Source organism: Hermetia illucens, chromosome 2 (assembly GCF_905115235.1).
Source record: "Hermetia illucens chromosome 2, iHerIll2.2.curated.20191125, whole genome shotgun sequence".
Lineage (NCBI taxonomy): Eukaryota > Metazoa > Arthropoda > Insecta > Diptera > Stratiomyidae > Hermetia > Hermetia illucens.
The window spans coordinates 21854377-21872518 of NC_051850.1; the positions used below are offsets into that span (position 1 = coordinate 21854377).

The window sequence follows — 18142 nt, forward strand, 5'->3', positions numbered from 1 at the left end:
GGTATGAAAGGTTTTGTGTATTTCTTTTATAAAGAGATTTGAGCGTGCATTTGTCCCATTAGTATGTAGCACGGAATATATGCATATATTATGTGAAAATATCCACTTTCAAGTGATATTGGCATTCATAGTCTTGAATAGGCACAGAAGCGACAGCTTTGACCTAGTACAACTTTGTTAGTAATAGTGCGATTTTCACCAAATTTGGCGAGGTCATAGCCTATACTTCTGCGATACTTCGTGATTCTAAGGTGAACTTAACGGGGGTTTTCCTGTCAATTACTAAAAATTATTGTAATGTACTATTATTAACTTTACTTGAACATATATCTGTGTGGAGGTTTTTTCGGAGCCTAGGCAGCCTCCTGATTTTTTTCAGATTTTTCAGTTGAGTAGTTTCTGAGAATGGGTCCTTGAGAGCAATGATCACTTTCGACGCTCCGTCTTCATTAGCTTTCCAACAAATGTCAAAACTAAGACCGGCTTCGGAAAGTACTAACCGAGACCTTCAATTTGATATTAATATTTGGTGAAAAAAAAATTACCCCTTGTTTCCATGTTTGGGGACCCCGCCCCCCCTTAAATTCGACGTAGAGTAATGTGATTCACTGTATGCGCAAGCATTCGCAGTTCCCACTTTTCCACCAAATTTGTCTTTCAGTCAGTCAGTCAGTCGTTATAACCGTTTCCATGAGAAATGCGTGTGACAAACAGACAGGCAGACGGACAGACAAACAGTAAACCGATTTGAATAACGTTTTGTTTTACACCAAGCTTTAAAATGAATAAAAGATCCTGTGCAGAATGTCCCCAAAAATTTCACACTAAATTTAAGAGTCATCAATTCTTGACGTCGGAAGATGCCCAGATAACGCGGAGACTTCAAAGATCGTGCCTCCTTAGGGTCTAAGGCGGAGAAAACATCAAACTTCATCCTCGATAGCGACGTTCAGTGACGGCTTCATGCGGTACTTTTTTTTATTTTTATTTTATTTATTCTATTATCATTGCAGTCTTGAGTCAAATTACTCGAAATGTAGTACAAGAAAATCCACTGAAAGAAGTTATCTTTATCTCGATATATTATATATACACTTGACTACCCGTAAACCGGCTATTTTTGCATTAAGTGAAACTAAGGTCAGCTCATATGCTGACATTAACCAGTATTACGTCCCTGGTTACCACTTAGTGCCTCTTTTCTCTCTCCAAAGAGGGATTGCTATTTATGTTACCGCTAATCCGGAGTTCATCCACGCCTGGATTAGAATTAATCTCTCAAAGCTCTGTTCTGGGTATTAACATCTCTAGTAAGCTTAGCTGGACCGACCACATCTTCGGCATTGCGAAAAGGCGATGAAATGTTTGGTGTTTCTGAATCGTTGCAAAAAATATTTTTCACCATTCAACCTAGCGCAGATCTAAAAGACTCAGGTTAGACCTAGACTCGAATGCAACTCGCACATTTGGGCGGTTGCAGGTATAATTGCACTGTTTGCTCTTGATAAAGTTCAACGAAGAGCTTTTAAACTGATCGGTGATATGAGACAAGGAGTGCATCGCCACTTCCTTTACGTTCAAGCCCTTCTCGATTCCAATCCCTAACTTCCTTCCTCCTCGCCAAGGCTGCGTTGTAGCTTTATAGCATCAAAGGGCATCCCCTGAGCTTTGGCATCATCATAAAAAAAATCTTGCGGCTTCAAATATTTGATGCAAAAATGACTGCTATCTCTATGAAGAATTCCCTAAATTGATGTCATGGAACGCCCAACTTCACGACATCCATTGAAAGCTAAAATGTTACACGAAATCGATAAAATAGCACCCAGTATTGTTAATCGACATCTTTAGAGTAGCGGAAGTATTATTTTTGGGATAAATATTTTTTATGTTCACCGCAGATACTATACGCCTGGAATCAATTGACCCCTCATCCGGCGTCTTTTCTTCCAATGGGCTTGGAAGATACAGGAGATTCGTCTCCCGGCGCATTGTTTGAATTTGCATGGTGCAAGAAAAGTATTGCGCATGCTCAACACTATTCAATCACTTACGCGTGAAAAATTCCGCGCATTTGTTTTCTGGTATTGGTATCGTTTATGTGATGCATGGGATGGAAAACCATTCACAAGAAAACCATCTACGCGTCATCGAAAAACTTGCGAGCTAGCTACCACGTACCTGCGTATATTCAATGACATTTCATGCCGCCTAGAAACTCGATTTTCTCCTGTTGGATGTAGTCTTCTTGAGGGAGGAACAGATCTGGAGAGTAGGAATGAGGTTGTGATATAGTGACCCCACGTTGAGTCAAAATTGGAGTGGATATCGAAAAATATGATTAGCATGGTCTTCATCTTGGTTTTTGCATGCAACTCTTTGTTCGTCACGGCGAAGAAGAAGACCACCATTCTACTGATTATCTTTGCATTTTGGAATGGCGCTATTAACACCAAAATCACCATGTGACAATGGAAGCCAGAGAGAAGAAATTCTGGTCATGCATCTCGATTAAATGATTTTCTTGTTTCTTGCTCGCCTAATAGAATGAGCAGTACAAGCCGTAGATAAATGTCATACGTACCAAAATCTTCAGGGATGATGGCTCTCACTGTATACTTGTTAATACACACTCATTTGCTATTAATCGGAATCATTTGCCGATCGTTGCGCGCAAGTTCAATTTTAACAGGGGCTTTGCCAACTTGGATGAAAACTGGAGCAGCGCTAATGTCAGCACATGGCTTTCTAAACGGAATCGCAGTGATAAGTTGTATTCGTCCAAAGAGGACAAACCGTTCCTAAACTTCATAGGCAACTACCCAGCTTCGTGGGATCGATCAACGAGGACTGGATATATTCTCTAAAATTAGGAGACTTCCTTAAATTCGCAAAGACCTGCTAACGTCGAGGGTTGCAGGGGAGAATACATAGACAAAAAGGAAATTCAAAGATTGAAGACTATTACGGTCAATATTTCAAAATAAGGCACCCAGCAAAACAACCAGAATTTTGTCAAACAACTAAAACCCTTCAGGTTTTCGTTATCGGCGTAAAAGGTCTTGAAGTGTCTGTACTAGCTAGCCCAAACATTATACAGGTGAATATTGTTGGGTAGGGCCACAATTAGATGATAGCAAACGATCGAAATTTGTCAATTTTCCGGTTGATATTATAGCTATGATCTCAGACAGATGATTATTTGCTATCTGAATCGAAATCCGATTTGAAATATCTGTGTTTTAGGTTCTTCAGACAATTGAAATAATGATGAAAAGTGTTTTTAAATTCTGAAAGAAAATTTCTTTTTTTTAAAACCTTAACCGAGTATTTGCAATGTAATGGGATAAATCAAGAAATTAGACATATTGGAGACCATCAGTCTTAAAATGAATAGGTGGAGCTATCTAAATAAATTCAGCATGTGAAATAACTGAAAGATTAGTCAGCAGAATCCATACAAAAAGGAATCTAAAAATTCCATGCCAATAAAAACGTATCTATTGTTTCTTTCCACAGAAGCCCAATGCAAACTCGTAATTGTATGATTTTTGGATAGAATTCGCGACATGAATCTCTCCAAAGAATAACTATGACCTCTGCGTGTTTGCAATAATAACGATGGGATTTACTTTGCAAAATAAAAAAAGATAAATATTAAAATATATAATAAACCTGGACGAAATTGGTGCTAATGGTAGATTGAATTAATCACTAGATTTTTTGTGTGAACAATGACTTCATTAATGCTCCTTATGTATTTGTTTTTAATCTGTTACGCCACTTTCAATCAGCAGCTTTCAGATCCGCTAAAGATAATAGATTTCACACGACAGCAAATCCAATAAAATTTTCACCACCATCGATTCGTGTGTTCCATTCACGTCTACGTTTCCATAAATTCTTGCAGTTTCGCAATTCTATTGAACTTGCATGGCAAGAGTATTTCATTGTTTATAGATTCAGCGCTGACTTGACAGAATTATGAGGCTTCCAACTCCATAATTTTGGCAAGTATTAAAACATCTTCGAAACCGAGTCTATCTTATTCACTGCCATACCCATATGTCATAGATTATTCGGTCGATCATGTCGGGCTAAGTCGCCAAGGCTGTTAATATCTCGCAATCTAAATCATGCAATTACACTCCTACTTAAAATGGGATTTCAATGGACAATTATCAATAGGAATTTTCCCACAATTTATACCCGAACACTCGTCAACCCCTTTATCGGTAGGTGTGTAAATTAGTTAAAATTATTAAAGAGTCGGAAATGTGTATCTTTATTGGAGACTAGACGAGATAACGATTTGAAAAGTATCGACCGACAATCGCAAGGTATTTGTAGGAGTGATTTAATTGTGATGTTGAATTAGATTTTAATCTTTCAATGGCTTGAATTGTTCTTTTGAAAAAGCAAGCAGTGATTGTATTTGCTTTTTAATTTATTGACATGCCGGGAACACTGACATGATTGGCTATTATACGTGTCCCCTTAATTAATTAAACAGACATTGATAAGAGATATCTGCGACTGTTACATAAACCTCGGGAAAAGGTTATTCTTCTTCTTTTTCTTCAGCCTTGATCCCGTTCGCAAGCGGGGTCAGCTCGTCGTGATCGGTTTCGCCTTTTGGCTCTATTGAATGCCTGATCTGGATGCAATCTCGAGGCTTTTAAATCCCCATCCAGCGTATCAAGCCACCGTTGTTTCGGTCTGCCTTTTGGTCGTTTACCATCCGCTTCGATGTTCAGACCAATCTTGGCAAGTGAATTCTCGTTTGAACGAATTGCGTGACTACACCATAGAAGACGCCTCTCTCCCAACTTTTCCACGATCGGTGCAACGCCATAACGATCGCGGGTATCCTCATTTCGAATGTGATCAAAACGTGTGACGCCACTAGTCCAACGCAATATCTTCGTCTCCATTACCGCAAGACGTCGTTCATTGTCTTTTATAGTTGACCAACACTCAGAACCATAGAGAGCGACAGGACGGACGACATTGCGGAAAATTTTAGATTTGAGACGTTCGTTGATGCGTCGGACACAAAACACACCAGTTTTGAAATGCCACTTCATCCAGGTTGCGTTAATGCGTGAAGCAATTTCATAAGGCAGTTCTCCATTGGCTGATAGCGTTGACCCGAGGTATTTAAATCGCTCAGTTCTGGGCATCCTGTTTCATGTCAAAAATTCAGTTTTGTTTAAATTGAATCTAAGACCCTGTTGCATGTCGCGATCATTCCATTTTTGGACAAGTTGCTCGAAATAATTTTTGCTATTAGATGCTAGGAAAACATCATCTGCATAAAGCTGTGTGTAGGCCGCTGGACGTTGGATATCCCGTATGGCGATGTCCATAACAAGAACAAAGAGGAGTAGTGAGAGGGCGCTTATTTGATGAACACCAACCAGAGATACGAAGCGGTTTTGATACACCCACCATACTTCGAACTTTACTTTTCGGATCGTGGTAGAGCAGTTGAACCCAGCGCACGAGTTTTTCCGGCACTAAGTGTTGTCGTAAAGCATACTAGATGAGTTCGTGTGGCACACGGTCAAACACTTTCTCCAGATCCAGAAATGAAATGTAAAGAGGGCGATGCTTCTCACGGTGTTTCTTTATGAGTAACCGCGCAGCGTGTATTACGTCGGTAGTTCCACAGTTTTTGACAAATCCAACTTGATTCACGATTATTTCAACGATTTCGCGAATACGGTCGCCAAGACTGCGTTCAAAAATCTTCATGGTATGGGAAAGTAACCGGATCGGATGGTAATTTGAACATTCTGCTGGACCACCTTTCTTTTTCCATATTGGAACAGTGGTACTTTGCTGCCAGTCAGCTGGTGTTATACTTTCCTGATTAACCCTATTAAAGAATTCACTAAGCCACAATGTTGGGTCCCAGCTCTTCGCTTTCCAGAACTCAAATGCGATGTCGTCGAGTCCTGTGACTTTCTCTGATTTCATTCGTTTTATTGGCTCCTCGGTTTCAGTTGCGGCAATAGGTTATCCTGTAATGTCAGAATTATGAATAACAGAACTCAGAAGAAATTTCTTTCATTTCTCACCACACACTTTCCGAAAACTGTGGGTCTAGCAAACTATTTTTCCTTTAAAAAAAATAGTTTCAAAATATTATTTATCAGCAATCTCTCTTTTGTCAATAAATTATTATACTTTTCAGGGACGTCGAAATTTGCAAAGCCACACTACTTCTTCTCTACTATCTGTGACAGTACCCTTGCCCGACCCCCCCTCTACCCCCCCCCCCCCCCTCGGCCATTTCGAGAAAATGGATTCCACTGCATGGCATAGCCAGCAATGCAATTATGGTCTTTCCTTAATGTGTGACCTATCCACTGCCACTTTCGCCTTCCGACCACAATGTGTACGAATGCCAGGCCTATCTGCCGACTAAGTTCTTCATTTATTATGATAGTATCAGGCCAGCGTACTCCGATGATGCGACGCAGATAGTTGTTGGCGAAGATTTGGAGCTTTTAAGTAACACTGGGTCACTTTCCATGTGCGCCTTCCATATAGCAACACAGAACAATCTCAACTTGATTTTGGTGTTGAGATAACTGCATATTCAGATTTTGGACAAGGCAACGAAAGCGAATCTTGCGCTCTTGATTAGTCGGGCAACATCCAATTCGGTGCCATCATCGGCAGGAACCACACTTCCTAGATATGTAAATTGATCAATGCTTTCGATACTCTGCCCATAAATACAGATAGGGAGAGTACGATGGCATGTCAGACTGAAAAGCTTGGTCTACCTCCATATCCAGAGTCGTTTAGCCAAGGTCCACGACACGGTGAGAAAGCACACATATCTCATGAACATAGTCGAAGTGTTTGAGAAAACATATCATAGTGCATTGAACTCTCCCACGTCCTCCGGAATGTCATCGATAACAAGAAGAAATAATATCGGTGAAAAGATGCAACTCTGGCAGACTCCTTTTTGGGCCTCAAAATCATCCGAGATTTTATCTCAGTACTGTAGATGATATTTCGCGCCTTTATGTTGCTCTGATAATAGCTATTAGTTGCTCCGGAATGCCCCTCCTGTTCACGCGTCTTTTCTTTCTTCAGCCTTTGTCCCGTCCACAAGCTATCGAAAGGTTTTTCCACATCGACGAAGATCAGGTGAAGTGAAAACCTAAATTCCGCGCACTGTTCCAAAATGTTCCGTAGGGTGTTGACATGGTCAATGCAGGAGGGACCGGAACGGAAAGCAGCCTGATCTCTGTCGATAAAGCTTTTAAGACGTTCGGTATACACTTCTGAAATCATTGCATCCTGCGGTATCTTCTGCTTTCCTGACTAGCGCAAAAGCAAATTCTCTCTTATCACTTTGAACGTTAAACTTTCTGGGACCTTGCATTGGAATCGAAGTTCGAACGCAATCCGCATCCTTCCCCACTATATCGGAAGTCTCCGTTGATGGATAACACTGTACAATTGTAATCTTCCTTAACCTCTACAAGAATCTAGTGGTCAAAAGTCTTCCAGAAACCGGCTCTCAGATCAAGAGAGCGCGCTTTGCGTTGACTGTCGTCGCGTCTGCTACCACTTCCAGAGTAACGAGTACACAGGCATACAGTGAACCGCTTTTAAGAAGCGTTGCTTTCCACAAAACCTTAAGAAAGACAGATGACGCTCTACGGAAATAGCGTGTGGCGCTAGCAGTCAGAATGCTGGGCAACTTAACCAACCTCTGCATGTAGTTTGGACTACAATCGTGAACCCAAGCCACAAACCAGGCGAAATGGAACCTCCGCCGCCACTAAATTAACTGGAAATCAACTTTGGAATTCTAGTGAAAATGCCCCTGGAAAACACGTAATCGCATAGCCTCTTGATCTTGCAACAAAGAGATTAGAAATCCAAAAGTTTCTCACTGAAATTTGTTCAAACTATCATGATGAATTTATCTGACAGGCAACCCCTCTATAAAGACCTTTGTATCAACCTTCGCAAAGTGAGGTGAACAGCCGGAGAAATCTAATTAGATTAACTCTTGTCTCTTCTCTTCCCTAAACTTCTTTAATCAGAGGACCATTCAAAAATTCAAGGAAAGTACCAAAGTGCTTATTTAATCCTTGGCTAACAAACTATCTCCTAACTCAACCCATAAAATGGAATATTTTCTACCTTTTCGATGCATTTTCACATAAAATCTTTGACATTCTATGTACGAGGAAAGGGTAGGATCTGACATTCTAGATACGAAGATAGGGTAGGATCCCACCTTCCAGTGTGTCAAGCTACGTGAGTCCTGATGTTCGACAGCGAAGCCCTACGGCTAAAGTAGCATCCTAGACGAAGTGTCTTGAGTGGTCTGGGCATTTATCACGAACTACGCCACAAGCAAGCCGAACTTAAAGAGAATCTTTGCAGTGGACTTTCTAACCAGAGCAGAGTGAAAGACCAGCGGCGGTTATGACACATTATTATTCACCGACGGATCAAATATGGTCTGCGGATTCGGTGCGAAACTATATAGTGTAGGCGAGCCGTATGATCTCCCAGAATTTTCCAGTGTATTCCAAGTGGAAGTACTGAGAATACTGGAAAACTGTCGATGTCTGGAGCATAATCTGAGCCCCAAGCATAACAAAGGCATTCTGACCGACAGCCAGGCAGCCATTAAAACCATGCTACGAACCCTAGGTAAACCATTCCTTGAGAGCCTCAGAAAGATCTCTAGCTGCATGGTGGGAGGGCTGCTTTCCTTCGTGAATGCTACGGGCTGCCTTTGCAGATCTGAACCGACTGGACTCAACCTCCTTGCTGTTACTACAGCAGCCATGGTCTTAGGAGTTTGTGGCATCAAAACCACACACCACAGAGCTAATTGAACTCTTTGGAGCGGCCACTGATTCCTACATTATTCCAGCCACTTTTATATTTTGATTGATTACCTTCAAGCGTATTGAGATTGGCCAAAAGACCATCCCAGAGTTAATAGAATTCTTTATAATTTCAAATCGGTCAGTGAAGGTCATTAAAAGTAGTGCGCAGTTGGTAACGAACTTGAACTATGTTGGGAGTGAGGAAAATCAACCTAATAATTTTTAGTATTATATTAATAATTTCTTTGAACATCCATGCTGACTTGATCCTGCTCATTAGCCTGCCTAAGTAGTATTGGTTATTTATTAAAAACTCCAGCCTCCTAACTTTTATGACCTTTTACTGATACTATGATAGCGAATTTCTTTGGAGACTTAGGATAATTTCCCTCCATTTTTAGTGACTCCTGTTGAAAATGACAAAGCTTAGACCCTCTTAGAGAAATTTCCGCGGGTAAAACAATTTTGAGAATCCACTTTAGTCGTTCAAAAATAAACATTTGCCTTTTTTTCCTCCAACCAGTTGCCCACGTAAAATAGAAATTATAAGTGGACTCTCCCGTTCACTCCTCCTTTAAATATAAGACATCTTCGCCCCATTCAATTTTCTATGAAAGTTGGATTGAATTAACCACAGTTAATGATCTCAGGTGATAAGCCTACAACAGCGAGATAAACACAAAGAGGTACACAAACATCTATGACGGCCGAGACTCGAGCTTAGAGCAACGAAACCGAGAGGCTGACTGTCAGCCAACTTAAACCATTGTGATGTCAATGAACAATACATGTTAAGCCGGATTGCTCGAGAGCGTGGAGTGGACTTACTAACTTTTGAAGTGAAAAGCAACAAACGAAGAATTTTGTTGAGAATCGAGGAATTCCTAACTCTGCCATTAAGTGGAATGGCAGAGCGGACCAATTGGAAGGCAACATAGTTCCTCGGTTTTGGTCCACAGAACCCTCCTCCTTGGGCAAGCTCCCTAATTGCAAAGAATATGACTTGCGGTTTCGTCCACGACAGGGGCAACTTATCCTCTGTCCTGAGAACAGCGTTACCGAACAAGTTGGCATTTGCTTCCTTATGTTAATTCAAAAACACGACATGTGTATGAAGTATAATTAAAACAACAACCGTCTTGTAAAATTCAGGCCTAAGCCGGCCGAGGCTAAACTAGAATTTTGTTTGAGAATCGAGGTCAAGTAAATTTTCATTAAAAATGTCTGGCCGTAGCAAAAGTGGGAAAGTTAAGGAAAGGCAAAGTCCCGATCAAAGCGTGCTGGACTTCAATTCACCGTGGGTGGTATCCATCGTCTGTTGAAGAAGGGAAACTATGCTGAACGTGTTGGTGTTGGCGCTCCAATGTACTTGGCTGCCGTGATGGAGGACTTACCTGCTGAAGTTCTCGAGTTGGCCGGTAACACTGCCCGTGACAACAAAGAAAACGATAATCATCCAAAGCCATTTGCAATTGGCCATTCGTAACAAGGAAGAATTGAACAAGCTTCTGTCTGGAATAAGCATCGGTGGTGTGCTTCCAAACATTAATGGGAAGCTGCGTCAAAAAATCAAAACTTGTAATCACTTCAGTCACGCTGCTCCCAGGGCAAAGGTGAGGCAGCATCAAGCCATATTTTTTGTAACTTATGTGCTTGTCCAATGATGAGGATTCTGTGGACCACAACCGAGGAAGTATGTTGCTTTGCAATTGGTCTCGCCGGCCATTAAGTTCCTGGTCCTAATATATTTCTGAGACTTCATGGTCTATCAAGGAGTGACGTTAAAATGACAAGATGCTAGCGCTAATTGAGCTCATGGAGTTCAGAAAAATGTGTTAACCTCGCCACTCTATTTCCAGAATTTTGGACTGACTCAAGTCCACAGCACTCGTACAAGGCTTAGTTGTTATTATCTGAGGGAACTAAACTCACCAAAAAAGTAAGGAGTCGTCCAAAGCTGAAAGTAAGCCCAATGCTTACAATTTTTTTAAACACTCTAATTGTGAAAATTTAATCCAAATCATAAACATTACACCAAAAGTCACTTCATCAATTTCTGTTTCGTCCGTGTCGCCCCAGTCGAGGGGAATGAGTCAAGCAGGCAGGAGTTGGGGTAGTTTGCAACCTTTATGCTCTTTTCGCATTTCATGAATTACTATTTTATACTAATAAGCCAGCAACCCCAACAAAAACGTCAATGAAGCCCAATCTGAGTCATGCCAGGAAATCTCTTGTCTTAATCACCTTCTTGGGAAGGAAGCCAAATAAACGTGAAACTTTCCAAATTCTCCCAAAATATTCCGGGGAAATTTACAAGGACAAAGGGAGTTAGCTACTAGGCCATTAGCACCAGAAATCTAGGACTAAACGTCTTTATATTACCTACAAACTGGAGAATACTTTAAAATGCATTATTTCTCATGAAAAATGAACTCCTTCCAGAAAATGTTGGAAACACTCCACTAAAGCCTACAAACGATACCAACTTCTAACCAAGTAATTACCACGATAAATTCTTGAATTGTTAAGGAGTAGAAACACGATGAAAAATGCAATACACGTCTATGTCCACACATATATCAGACAACTCAATAGAGAGCAAGTCTCGCCATTTAACCATTCTTCTTATTTACCTACTTTCCAGTTCGACCTACTACGGTCTCCTATCGAAAGGAAAAAAACTCCGATTAACTGTAGAAACGCGATTCGTGAGCTATCGCAGTAAAGCACCACAACATGCATTTCTTGACCTAATGCCCTGACATGAGCCAATGTAAATCTCCTCATCGAAAGACGTCCGCCCCCACAGCCGCGGCTAGACTGACCTTTTCGTTCAGTTGGGACATTTGCAATTCCTAATCGTTGATAGCGAGTCGCTTTCGCCTTGAAAGGAACAGGACGAGAAAGGAGGGTATTTGATTAGCACGCGGACATTTGAGGGTATTTTACGGCTATCATTCGTGAAGGGCTTGACGGATGGCACGTCCATTGGAAAATGTGTAGTGTTGACGAAGTTTGATTGATATTTTGTACCGAAGGGGATAGCATTTTGTTTTCAATGTATGTTTGCATAGTTAATTCGAGGCAAACGTTTTTCCTAGTTTTAGTCCTGCAGCGTTGAATCACTCTCGAGAAAAATCTAATGATTCACTTTGTAGTTACGTCTCCTTGGTATGTGACTTCGCATTCTTTTCTTTTTTTATTCCTATCTGGGGGTTTGCGATTCTTCTTTGGGTCTCTCTTGGTGTAATCTATATGACAATCCTGAAACCAATGTCGAATCCAGTCCCGATAGTCCCCTATCCGCGACATTTTCATCATAATCTTCAACCAAAATCTGAAATAAAGTTATTTGCAAGTTGAGAAGAATCAAAGGAACCAGCGAGCTCGAGGAGACTGGGAATGACTTGAGTAGAATTGAAAATGTTTCATGCGAATGTTTCAAGTCCCCCGCAATCCTGAAATCCAATTTAACAATTTTACAATCACATATATAATCAGTGACCTACTTTCTCTATATATATAGTATAAAATGCTATGTTCTTTAGCATGCTAGCATGTAATCAGATACATATCTGCTAACCTACTCAATGTCGACAATACCGAAAAAGCATCCTCCACGTCATCATTGTCGCCGCGGCTAATGGTTGAAGCCGCCGAATTTCGAATGTCCTTTTCTTTCATGCAAAGAGACGACTTTAGATTCAAAAAGATATTACCGCCACCGGGCATGAACATGGTACAAAATACAGAGCGGCGAAGTTAAGTCGGTCGGCCGAAATGCTCCGCTTTTATCATTTTATCCTTTCGAGTCGATGATTTTTTCTGCCCAATTTTAACCTGCGCGTTGTTTGCGTAATTTATTTCGGTATTCCCACATTTGGATTATAGGTTTAGGTGCGGTCCCAATGCACCGGATGTGTGGAAATGACGAGAGAGGGACTAAAGTATGCAAAATGACTTCGCATATTGCCGAAGCTAACTAGCATATAGTCGTACAAGAGCGTATCGACCCACTTGGGCGCAGGCGGACGATCAAGTTTTAGCAATTTCCTTTATGTTTTCTGCGAGCTGGGGGTTGGCCATGGTCAACTCGGATGATCAGAGAGTCGAGCACAAAAAAAAACACAAAAATCGACAATGCGACCAATGAAGTCAAATACAACCTTTTTGACCTTATTTCGATTGTACATTCCTTTTCTACAAAGCAAGCATATTATTGTATTATTCTATACCAATTGTTTTTACTCTCTTTTCTCGGGACTAGCAAACCCAGACCTGTGAGGAAAATATAATATGCAGGTTTCCATATAACGAAGTCGAAATAATTCATTGATTCTTTTGTCTTACTTCGTCACTGAAAAAAGTAGATTTCGATCAAAATATCTGTAAATTGTGTAAATACATTCAAGCAGCGAAAACTAACGTCAATCGGGGAGAGATTAGATCTACAAATCTGTAACAGCAATAATTCAAATGACGTATTAGATGCGTCAATCCTCACTCCAGGCAAATCAGCAACAGATCAGATTTTCTCTCTGCGGCAAGCGATACAAAAACTGTTGGAATATGGACAACAGTTGCACCATCTATTCGTCGACTTTAAAGCCGCCTATGATAGCATAGCCAGGGTAAAACTGTACACGGAACATGAGAGAATTCGATATCCCAACGAAATTGGTAAGACTGACTAGGCTGACCCTGACCAATGTGCGAGACCAGATAAAAGCAGCAGGATCACTCTCAAGGCCATTCGACATCAACAAGGGTCTAAGACAAGGGGATGCCCTATCATGCGTCCTCTTTAACCTGGCGCTGGAGACAGTGATCCGTGATGCTGAGGTAAATGCGAGGGGTACGATCCTCTTTAAGTCTACCCAACTACTGGGTTATGCTGACGATATCGACATCATGGGAAGAACGACCCGAGACATACAAACTGAATTCATCCAGATCGAGCAGGCGGCGCGAGATCTTGGGCTGCACATCAATGAAGGTGGCAACGTCAGCACTAAAAACCAACAACATCAAACCGCACTGGTCAAACGAAAAGAATAAAGATAGGAGACTACAACTTTGAGACCGTTGATAATTTCTCCTACCTCGAAAATCGAAAATCACAACTGATAACAGCTACGACCATGAAATCAGCGCACGGTTGTTGGCAGCCAACAGAGCCTATTTCAACTTACAAAAACTGTTCCGCTCGAAACGTCTCACGATAGGGTCAAAGCTCTTACTGTACAAGACAATGATCTTGGCAGTCCTCATGTATTCCTCGGAAACTTAGGTTCTTAGCAAGAAAAATGCCGAACTCTTGGCCCCCCTACATGAGGATGGACGATTCCGTAGCCTACATAACGACGAAATCTATGAGTGATACCATGACCATCAAGTTCTGGATAAAATCCGGCTCAATAGGTTACGGGGGCGGGTCACTTAATCGGTATGGATGAGGATGATCCAGTCCGGAAAGTCTATAAGGGCAGTATCTATGATGGGAAAAGAAGACGAGGCAGACCCTGCCTGAAATGGAGCGATGGCCAGACAGCTTTTAGGGATATCGAATTGGTGGACCTCGGCACAAAAGCGGGATATCTGGAGTTCCTTATTAAGGCAGGCCTAGACCGGATATCGGTTGTTCCGTCGTTGATGATGATGATGTTCACAAGGAATAAAATTAGATAATTTATACGAGTGTATATTTATAGACACTAAAAATCCCTGGTTATTTTAATAATTGGGCCGGGGAATAGAGCTACGAACACGAGATCACGTCCTGGTCAAGAATTTTGTGAAACTAAGTATGGTGGAAATTGAAAATACATCCACTTTCCGAAGAAGAGGTTCAGGTTATTTGGTGAAAGCTTTGGACGGAAATGCGTTCACTACTAGGAGGTCATGATCCTGAAGGTATAGCTACAGAAAAAACCGGATAGATAACAGGACTCATAACAAAAGCATGCAATGCTCCTTCCCCGAAAAGACTAATTTTTATCAAAACTATTAGTGAAAGAATGAGATCGCGGAGTTGGCTGCTACATGCTTCCGAGTAATAAAACTTTTTAAATAAGTCAAAAGACTTGATTGCAGGACTAGTCCCCATGGATCTTCTGGTAAATGTAATGCGCAGGATTTGCTAAGGATTGTCGAACTGATACACTGATTAGCCGTATTGGTGACCGTGATTGACGACAACACCGCACTTTGAAATAATACCTGGCACAATTTCTTTCGGGACAAAATAACTGATTAAGCTGAGCCACTTCGACTCATGTTGGACGATTTTCGCTTTTGCCCTAAATGTGATAGCGCACCTGAAAATCCAGCGCACATCATCTTCTACTGCTCGCGATGTTATTTGGATAGCAAAGGTTGGAAAATGCTCTGAAAGTTAGTATAACCACACAAAACATTATAGGGGAGATGCTGGAGTCGAAAAAAATCAGATGCATGGTGAAGCTCGTAGCTCGTAACGTATATGCATCTAGTATGCTACACTATTCATTCTAGTATGATATTGATATTTCATGTCTTGCTTTACAGAAAATTTACTTAGAACTGACAATTTTAACCTAGTATAACTTTGGTAATGATGGAAGGATTTTTACCAAACTTTTCAGTTTCGTACTTCGTATTATGGTTTATGTTATTGCATTATGATTTTAGGATCAACTTGATGCCTCCTCTCCCCCACCAAAAAATTCTAATCTTCCCAACGGAATGTCCTGTCCAACCATTTCTTAGAAAATTGTATTTGATAGAAAGACCGTCAGACAAGTGGATAGATTGACACACGGACGAGGAAACAAGCAGATATCTTTAAGGAACATGTTGTGCCTACCCTAGGATATCGTATGAGGCACCACTCGTAATTGCGGAGATGATCCTGTTGGAAGCGAGCCTTATTGAATAAACTGAGCAGAGGATGGTCGGTGGACACGAAAGATTATCCCGAACATAGGAATGTTGATTACGCGAATCATGGCGAGAAGAGTTACGATTTGATTTAGTTCCTAAGCGGACACAAGAAGTACCTCTATCGTTTAGATGAATCATTTGACCGTCCTATATGTGAAGATATACCCGAGAGATACAGAACAAATTTTCTTTATTTGGCCCAGATTTGAAACCTGAAAACAAAACGGGGGAAACAGGAATCTGCTTGCTTTCTCAGTGGTTTTCCTTCTTTTTCAGAAGGAAACATACTGAAGAAAAGAACGTCTATCACACCTGTTTTCCTTACAGAAGGTGTGATGGGATTCGTCAACAACTTTTTCCAAACACAGGTTAGCTCTCACCGAACAATACTGTTAGAGGACGCTAGCAGATGGTGTCGTGTTGCACAATACGTTCGGATTGATTTTGCTGCGAAGAAGATAAAGCTCGACAGAAGGACTGGATGGCAAAAGGTTCTAAAACTAACAAACCCCTTCTTCCATTTGAAGGTTCCCTAAAACGGGAGAGCTAGCCCGAAGTACTGCTTCAAATGGTTCGAGGCTAGTTCTCTGACGACGGGTAGGCGTACCGTTGTGGCAGCCCAAAACTCTGGGCCATTCACCTGCACCTACCAACTTAAAAGAAGTGGGACAAAGTTTGATAAATTTTCTCCAGCTTAGATGAAATGAAAGTTAAATTTGTTGAAAAAAAGTTGATATTCCGGTATACCCATATAGAAAGTCAAATGCAAAAAGAGTAGATCATGCCTGGAAAGTGGTAGTGGATAATGATTTTAGAAGTAAGATGTTTTGAAGAGACGTCGGAGTGGCAAAAATTATAGCTTTTGGTAGCCCATAACAAACTAATTTGGTAAAACTCTTTTCTTATATGTTTTATCGATTTGATTTGATTTGATGCAAGGCACACCTTTGATATTGCTTTTTAAGGTTTTGTGTAAACACAAAACCTTATTAAAATCGGTTTACTGTCTGTCTATCTGTCTGTCTGTCTGTCTGTCTGTCCGTCTGTCTGTCTGTCCGTCACACGCATTTTTCTCGGAGACGGCTATAGCGATTGACACTAAATTTGGTAGAAAGGTGGGAACTGTGAACGCTCACGCATACAGTGAATTACATCCTTTAACGTCGAATTTAAGGGGGGGGTCCCCATACATGCAAAAGGGGGGTGTAAAATTTTTTTTCATCAAATATAGTCATGTGAGGTATCAAATTAAAGGTCTCGGTTAGTACTTTTCAAAGCCGATCTTAGTTATGACATTCGTTGGAAGGGTGGGGAGCGCGGGGGGTTCAAAGTGATCACTTCTTTAAGGGGGCCATTCTCAGAAACTACCAAACTGAAAAATCTGAAAAAAATCAGGAGGCTGCCACTATATGGTGCCTGGGCTCCGAAATACCTTCCATGCCGATACCTGTTTAAATAAAGTTAATAATAGTATATTACTACATTTTTTGTAATTGGCTAGAAACCCCCCTTAAGTTCATCCTAGTACCATGAAATTTTGCAGTGATATAGGCTATTATATAGAGCATGATCTTACCAAGTTTGGTAGAAATCGCACTATTACTAACAAAGTTATAATACCTCAAATTTGTTGGTTCTTTGAAAATTGAAGACTATGAATGTCAATATCACCCGAAAGTGGATACTCTCACATAATATATGGATATATTACATGCTACGTACTAAGAAATACACAAAACCTTTCGTACCTGAAGCGTTTAGCTTCCGGTTTCCCGACTTGTTTTTTTATAATTTAAAATTCTCTGAGATTTTACTGCAGTTCCATTATCATCGCTCTTAATGCTTTGGGCTTAAGAATACCCTCGAAGTCTTCCCTGCTTGTCGTAAAAGGTGACCAAAAAGGATAGAAATTTGTGGGCTAGCAACCCGCAAATTTTGAAACTTTATTGCTACCGAAACGATCAATAGCGCCTCGGATAAAAACTCCTCCTCCTCCTGCTCTTCGACAATAGCTAAGCCAAAGCGAGATTTTTGTTTGGAATGTGAGAGAGGTGAGGCAGCGTCTGATGAGTTGCCTCTGCCCTGGACGAAACCGTTAGTCGCCTTTGTTGAAAATTCAATATATAGTCTTTTCGCCGTGCTTTCTTGACCTGGGAGCCGGTTTCTGACAGATTTCTGACTGCAAACAGTAGATTTAACAGACGTCTCCTGGGTGTACGTAACAAGAAAGGCGCTGACATCATCCTCAAAGGACATCACCATCTGATGGTCGCTTACGTTCCCCTACCTGTTGTGGCCGCCGCTTCTCCCAGGATCGAGGAGCTGCGATCTCCCAATTTCAA

At 41.0% G+C, this 18142-nt stretch overlaps 1 protein-coding gene and 1 pseudogene across 1 annotated transcript in view; one reads left to right on the top strand and one right to left on the bottom strand.

Annotated features, from left to right (window-relative positions):
• The window catches only part of LOC119647917 (neuronal calcium sensor 2), a 628794-nt gene that overhangs the window by 607084 nt on the left and 3568 nt on the right, over window positions 1-18142 (bottom strand). The window lies entirely within an intron of this gene.
• On the top strand, window positions 10100-15458 carry LOC119647704 (annotated as a pseudogene).